A 7904-nucleotide genomic window follows, 5' to 3' on the forward strand; every position below is an offset into this window, starting at 1 on the left:
CTCTCCTAGCCTCTCCACTGCTAGCCTGTTCTCTCTCACTCTCCTAGCCTCTCCACTGCTAGCCTGTTCTCTCTCACTCTCCTAGCCTCTCCACTGCTAGCCTGTTCTCTCTCACGCTCCTAGCCTCTCTACTGCTAGCCTGTTCTCTCACTCTCATAGCCTCTCCACGGCTCGCCTGTTCTCTCTCACCCTCCTAGCCTCTCCACTGCTAGCCTGTTCTCTCACGCTCCTAGCCTCTCCACTGCTAGCCTGTTCTCTCACGCTCCTTAGCCTCTCCACTGCTAGCCTGTCTCTCTCTCACTCTCCTAGCCTCTCCACTGCTAGCCTGTTCTCTCTCATGCTCCTAGCCTCTCTACTGCTAGCCTGTTCTGTCACTCTCCTTAGCCTCTCCACTGCTAGCCTGTTCTCTCACGCTCCTAGCCTCTCCACTGCTAGCCTGTTCTCTCTCACCCTCCTAGCCTCTCCACTGCTAGCCTGTTCTCTCACGCTCCTAGCCTCTCCACTGCTAGCCTGTTCTCTCACGCTCCTTAGCCTCTCCACTGCTAGCCTGTCTCTCTCTCACTCTCCTAGCCTCTCCACTGCTAGCCTGTTCTCTCTCATGCTCCTAGCCTCTCTACTGCTAGCCTGTTCTGTCACTCTCCTTAGCCTCTCCACTGCTAGCCTGTTCTCTCTCACGCTCCTAGCCTCTCCACTGCTGCCCAGTTCTCTCTCTCCAAGCCTCTCCACTGCTAGCCTGTTCTCTCACCCTCCTGGCCTCTCCACTGCTAGCCTGTTCTCTCACACTCCTAGCCTCTCCACTGCTAGCCTGTTCTCTCTCTCCTAGCCTCTCCACTGCTAGCCTGTTCTCTCACGCTCCTAGCCTCTCCACTGCTAGCCTGTTCTCTCACTCTCCTAGCCTCTCCACTGCCTGCCTGTTCTCTCTCACGCTCCTAGTCTCTCCACTGCTAGCCTGTTCTCTCACTCTCCTAGCCTCTCCACTGCTAGCCTGTTCTCTCTTTCCTAGCCTCTCCACTGCTAGCCTGTTCTCTCTCACTCTCCTAGCCTCTCCACTGCTAGCCTGTTCTCTCTCTCCTAGCCACTCCACTGCTAGCCTGTTCTCTCACCCTCCTAGCCTCTCCACTGCTTGCCTGTTGTCTCACTCTCCTAGCCTCTCCACTGCTAGCCTGTTCTCTCACACTCCTTAGCCTCTCCACTGCTAGCCTGTTCTCTCTCTCACTCTCCTAGCCTCTCCACTGCTAGCCTGTTCTCTCTCACACTCCTAGCCTCTCTACTGCTAGCCTGTTCTCTCACTCTCCTAGTCTCTCCACTGCTAGCCTGTTCTCTCTCACTCTCCTAGCCTCTCCACTGCTAGCCTGTTCTCTCTCTCCTAGCCACTCCACTGCTAGCCTGTTCTCTCACCCTCCTAGCCTCTCCACTGCTTGCCTGTTGTCTCACTCTCCTAGCCTCTCCACTGCTAGCCTGTTCTCTCACACTCCTTAGCCTCTCCACTGCTAGCCTGTTCTCTCTCTCACTCTCCTAGCCTCTCCACTGCTAGCCTGTTCTCTCTCACACTCCTAGCCTCTCTACTGCTAGCCTGTTCTCTCACTCTCCTAGTCTCTCCACTGCTAGCCTGTTCTCTCACTCTCCTAGCCTCTCCACTGCTAGCCTGTTCTCTCTCTCCTAGCCTCTCCACTGCTAGCCTGTTCTCTCTCACTCTCCTAGCCTCTCCACTGCTAGCCTGTTCTCTCTCACTCTTCTAGCCTCTCCACTGCTAGCCTGTTCTCTCACGCTCCTTAGCCTCTCCACTGCTAGCCTGTTCTCTCACGCTCCTAGCCTCTCCACTGCTAGCCTGTTCTCTCACCCTCCTAGCCTCTCCACTGCTAGCCTGTTCTCTCACGCTCCTAGCCTCTCCACTGCTAGCCTGTTCTCTCACCCTCCTAGCCTCTCCACTGCTAGCCTGTTCTCTCTCACTCTCCTAGCCTCTCCACTGCTAGCCTGTTCTCTCACCCTCCTAGCCTCTCCACTGCTAGCCTGTTCTCTCTCACTCTCCTAGCCTCTCCACTGCCTGCCTGTTCTCTCTCACTCTCCTAGCCTCTCCACTGCTAGCCAGTTCTCTCTCACGCTCCTAGCCTCTCCACTGCTAGCCTGTTCTCTCACGCTCCTAGCCTCTCCACTGCTAGCCTGTTCTCTCTCACGCTCCTAGCCTCTCCACTGCTGCCCTGTTCTCTCTCTCCAAGCCTCTCCACTGCTAGCCTGTTCTCTCACTCTCCTAGCCTCTCCACTGCTAGCCTGTTCTCTCACCCTCTCCTAGCCTCTCCACTGCTAGCCTGTTCTCTCACCCTCTCCTAGCCTCTCCACTGCTAGCCTGTTCTCTCTCACTCTCCTAGCCTCTCCACTGCTAGCCTGTTCTCTCTCACTCTTCTAGCCTCTCCACTGCTAGCCTGTCCTCTCACGCTCCTTAGCCTCTCCACTGCTAGCCTGTTCTCTCTCACTCTCCTAGCCTCTCTACTGCTAGCCTGTTCTCTCACTCTCCTAGCCTCTCCACTGCTAGCCTGTTCTCTCACCCTCTCCTAGCCTCTCCACTGCTAGCCTGTTCTCTCACGCTCTCCTAGCCTCTCCACTGCTAGCCTGTTCTCTCTCACTCTCCTAGCCTCTCCACTGCTAGCCTGTTCTCTCTCACGCTAAAAGCCTCTCCACTGCTAGCCTGTTCTCTCACCCTCCTGGCCTCTCCACTGCTAGCCTGTTCTCTCATGCTCCTAGCCTCTCCACTGCTAGCCTATTCTCTCTCTCCTAGCCTCTCTACTGCTAGCCTGTTCTCTCACGCTCCTAGCCACTCCACTGCTAGCCTGTTCTCTCACCCTCCTAGCCTCTCCACTGCTTGCCTGTTGTCTCACTCTCCTAGCCTCTCCACTGCTAGCCTGTTCTCTCACACTCCTTAGCCTCTCCACTGCTAGCCTGTTCTCTCTCTCACTCTCCTAGCCTCTCCACTGCTAGCCTGTTCTCTCTCACACTCCTAGCCTCTCTACTGCTAGCCTGTTCTCTCACTCTCCTTAGCCTCTCCACTGCTAGCCTGTTCTCTCACGCTCCTAGCCTCTCCACTGCTAGCCTGTTCTCTCTCACGCTCCTAGCCTCTCCACTGCTGCCCTGTTATCTCTCTCCAAGCCTCTCCACTGCTAGCCTGTTCTCTCACTCTCCTAGCCTCTCCACTGCTAGCCTGATCTCTCACCCTCTCCTAGCCTCTCCACTGCTAGCCTGTTCTCTCTCACTCTCCTAGCCTCTCCACTGCTCGCCTGTTCTCTCTCTCTCTCCTAGCCTCTCCACTGCTAGCCTGTTCTCCCTCACGCTCCTAGCCTCTCCACTGCTAGCCTGTTCTCTCTCCCTCCTGGCCTCTCCACTGCTAGCCTGTTCTCTCACGCTCCTAGCCTCTCCACTGCTAGCCTGTTCTCTCTCTCCTAGCCTCTCCACTGCTAGCCTGTTCTCTCACGCTCCTAGCCTCTCCACTGCTAGCCTGTTCTCTCACCCTCCTAGCCTCTCCACTGCTAGCCTGTTCTCTCACGCTCCTAGCCTCTCCACTGCTAGCCTGTTCTCTCACCCTCCTAGCCTCTCCACTGCTAGCCTGTTCTCTCACGCTCCTAGCCTCTCCACTGCTAGCCTGTTCTCTCACCCTCCTAGCCTCTCCACTGCTAGCCTGTTCTCTCTCACTCTCCTAGCCTCTCCACTGCTAGCCTGTTCTCTCACCCTCCTATCCTCTCCACTGCTAGCCTGTTCTCTCTCACTCTCCTAGCCTCTCCACTGCCTGCCTGTTCTCTCTCACTCTCCTAGCCTCTCCACTGCTAGCCAGTTCTCTCACCCTCCTAGCCTCTCCACTGCTAGCCTGTTCTCTCTCACGCTCCTAGCCTCTCTACTGCTAGCCTGTTCTCTCACGCTCCTAGCCTCTCCACTGCTAGCCTGTTCTCTCACCCTCCTAGCCTCTCCACTGCTAGCCTGTTCTCTCACGCTCCTAGCCTCTCCACTGCTAGCCTGTTCTCTCACCCTCCTAGCCTCTCCACTGCTAGCCTGTTCTCTCTCACTCTCCTAGCCTCTCCACTGCTAGCCTGTTCTCTCACCCTCCTAGCCTCTCCACTGCTAGCCTGTTCTCTCTCACTCTCCTAGCCTCTCCACTGCCTGCCTGTTCTCTCTCACTCTCCTAGCCTCTCCACTGCTAGCCAGTTCTCTCACCCTCCTAGCCTCTCCACTGCTAGCCTGTTCTCTCTCACGCTCCTAGCCTCTCTACTGCTAGCCTGTTCTCTCACGCTCCTAGCCTCTCCACTGCTAGCCTGTTCTCTCACTCTCCTAGCCTCTCCACTGCTAGCCTGTTCTCTCACTCTCCTAGCCTCTCCACTGCTAGCCTGTTCTCTCTCTCCTAGCCTCTCCACTGCTAGCCTGTTCTCTCTCTCCTAGCCTCTCCACTGCTAGCCTGTTCTCTCTCACTCTCCTAGCCTCTCCACTGCTAGCCTGTTCTCTCTCACGCTCCTAGCCTCTCTACTGCTAGCCTGTTCTCTCACTCTCATAGCCTCTCCACGGCTAGCCTGTTCTCTCTCAGCCTCTCTACTGCTATCCTGTTCTCTCACGCTCCTAGCCTCTCCACTGCTAGCCGGTTCTCTCACGCTCCTTAGCCTCTCCACTGCTAGCCTGTTCTCTCTCTCACTCTCCTAGCCTCTCCACTGCTAGCCTGTTCTCTCTCACGCTCCTAGGCTAGCAGTAGAGAGGCTAGGAGGGTGAGAGAGAACAGGCGAGCCGTGGAGAGGCTATGAGAGTGAGAGAACAGGGTAGCAGTAGAGAGGCTAGGAGCGTGAGAGAGAACAGGCTAGCAGTGGAGAGGCTAGGAGAGTGAGAGACAGGCTAGCAGTAGAGAGGCTAGGAGGGTGAGAGAGAACAGGCGAGCCGTGGAGAGGCTATGAGAGTGAGAGAACAGGGTAGCAGTAGAGAGGCTAGGAGGGTGAGAGAGAACAGGCGAGCCGTGGAGAGGCTATGAGAGTGAGAGAACAGGGTAGCAGTAGAGAGGCTAGGAGCGTGAGAGAGAACAGGCTAGCAGTGGAGAGGCTAGGAGCGTGAGAGAACAGGCTAGCAGTAGAGAGGCTAGGAGGGTGAGAGAGAACAGGCGAGCCGTGGAGAGGCTATGAGAGTGAGAGAACAGGGTAGCAGTAGAGAGGCTAGGAGCGTGAGAGAGAACAGGCTAGCAGTGGAGAGGCTAGGAGAGTGAGAGACAGGCTAGCAGTGGAGCGGCTAGGAGAGTGAGAGAACAGGCTAGCAGTGGAGAGGCTAGGAGCGTGAGAGAATAGGCTAGCAGTAGAGAGGCTAGGAGCGTGAGAGAGAACAGGCTAGCAGTGGAGAGGCTAGGAGGGTGAGAGAACAGGCTAGCAGTGGAGAGGCTATGAGAGTGAGAGAACAGGCTAGCAGTAGAGAGGCTAGGAGCGTGAGAGAGAACAGGCTAGCAGTGGAGAGGCTAGGAGAGTGAGAGATAACAGGCTAGCAGTGGAGAGGCTAGGAGAGTGAGAGAACAGGCTAGCAGTGGAGAGGCTAGGAGAGAGAGAACAGGCTAGCAGTGGAGAGGCTAGGAGAGTGAGAGAACAGGCTAGCAGTGGAGAGACTAGGAGAGTGAGAGAACAGGCTAGCAGTGGAGAGGCTAGGAGCGTGAGAGAACAGGCTAGCAGTAGAGAGGCTAGGAGCGTGAGAGAGAACAGGCAGGCAGTGGAGAGGCTAGGAGAGTGAGAGAACAGGCTAGCAGTGGAGAGGCTAGGAGCGTGAGAGAACAGGCTAGCAGTGGAGAGGCTATTAGCGTGAGAGAACAGGCTAGCAGTGGAGAGGCTAGGAGAGAGAGAACAGGCTAGCAGTGGAGAGGCTAGGAGCGTGAGAGAACAGGCTAGCAGTGGAGAGGCCAGGAGGGTGAGAGAACAGGCTAGCAGTGGAGAGGCTTGGAGAGAGAGAACAGGGCAGCAGTGGAGAGGCTAGGAGCGTGAGAGAGAACAGGCTAGCAGTGGAGAGGCTAGGAGCGTGAGAGAACAGGCTAGCAGTGGAGAGGCTAAGGAGAGTGAGAGAACAGGCTAGCAGTAGAGAGGCTAGGAGCGTGAGAGAGAACAGGCTAGCAGTGGAGAGGCTAGGAGAGTGAGAGAGAGAACAGGCTAGCAGTGGAGAGGCTAAGGAGTGTGAGAGAACAGGCTAGCAGTGGAGAGGCTAGGAGCGTGAGAGAACAGGCTAGCAGTAGAGAGGCTAGGAGGGTGAGAGAGAACAGGCGAGCCGTGGAGAGGCTATGAGAGTGAGAGAACAGGCTAGCAGTAGAGAGGCTAGGAGCGTGAGAGAGAACAGGCTAGCAGTGGAGAGGCTAGGAGAGTGAGAGAGAACAGGCTAGCAGTGGAGAGGCTAGGAGAGTGAGAGAGAACAGGCTAGCAGTGGAGAGGCTAGGAGAGAGAGAACAGGCTAGCAGTGGAGAGGCTAGGAGAGTGAGAGAACAGGCTAGCAGTGGAGAGGCTAGGAGAGTGAGAGAACAGGCTAGCAGTGGAGAGGCTAGGAGCGTGAGAGAACAGGCTAGCAGTAGAGAGGCTAGGAGCGTGAGAGAGAACAGGCTAGCAGTGGAGAGGCTAGGAGGGTGAGAGAACAGGCTAGCAGTGGAGAGGCTAGGAGCGTGAGAGAACAGGCTAGCAGTGGAGAGGCTAGGAGAGTGAGAGAGAACAGGCAGGCAGTGGAGAGGCTAGGAGAGTGAGAGAGAACAGGCTAGCAGTGGAGAGGCTAGGATGGTGAGAGAACAGGCTAGCAGTGGAGAGGCTAGGAGAGTGAGAGAGAACAGGCTAGCAGTGGAGAGGCTAGGAGCGTGAGAGAACAGGCTAGCAGTAGAGAGGCTAGGAGCGTGAGAGATAACAGGCTAGCAGTGGAGAGGCTAGGAGAGTGAGAGAGAACAGGCTAGCAGTGGAGAGGCTAGGAGAGAGAGAACAGGCTAGCAGTGGAGAGGCTAGGAGAGTGAGAGAACAGGCTAGCAGTGTAGAGGCTAGGAGAGTGAGAGAACAGGCTAGCAGTGGAGAGGCTAGGAGAGTGAGAGAACAGGCTAGCAGTGAAGAGGCTAGGAGCGTGAGAGAACAGGCTAGCAGTAGAGAGGCTAGGAGCGTGAGAGAGAACAGGCTAGCAGTGGAGAGGCTAGGAAGGTGAGAGAACAGGCTAGCAGTGGAGAGGCTAGGAGCGTGAGAGAGAACAGGCTAGCAGTGGAGAGGCTAGGAGAGTGAGAGAGAACAGGCAAGCAGTGGAGAGGCTAGGAGAGTGAGAGAGAACAGGCTAGCAGTGGAGAGGCTAGGAGGGTGAAAGAACAGGCTAGCAGTGGAGAGGCTAGGAGAGTGAGAGAACAGGCTAGCAGTGGAGAGGCTAGGAGGGTGAGAGAACAGGCTAGCAGTGGAGAGGCTAGGAGCGTGAGAGAACAGGCTAGCAGTGGAGAGGCCAGGAGGGTGAGAGAACAGGCTAGCAGTGGAGAGGCTAGGAGCGTGAGAGAGAACAGGCTAGCAGTGGAGAGGCTAGGAGAGAGAGAGAACAGGCGAGCAGTGGAGAGGCTAGGAGAGGGAGAGAGAACAGGCTAGCAGTGGAGAGGCTAGGAGAGGGTGAGAGAACAGGCTAGCAGTGGAGAGGCTAGGAGAGGGTGAGAGAACAGGCTAGCAGTGGAGAGGCTAGGAGAGTGAGAGAACAGGCTAGCAGTGGAGAGTCTCGGAGAGAGAGAACAGGGCAGCAGTGGAGAGGCTAAGAGCGTGAGAGAGAACAGGCTAGCAGTGGAGAGGCTAGGAGCGTGAGAGAACAGGCTAGCAGTGGAGAGGCTAAGGAGAGTGAGAGAACAGGCTAGCAGTAGAGAGGCTAGGAGCGTGAGAGAGAACAGGCTAGCAGTGGAGAGGCTAGGAGAGTGAGAGAGAGAA

The sequence above is a fragment of the Petromyzon marinus genome, unplaced genomic scaffold (assembly GCF_048934315.1).
Source record: "Petromyzon marinus isolate PM22_M1 ecotype Great Lakes invasive population unplaced genomic scaffold, UKy_Petmar_22M1.pri1.0 PM_G_Scaffold_37, whole genome shotgun sequence".
Classification (NCBI taxonomy): Eukaryota; Metazoa; Chordata; class Hyperoartia; order Petromyzontiformes; family Petromyzontidae; genus Petromyzon; species Petromyzon marinus.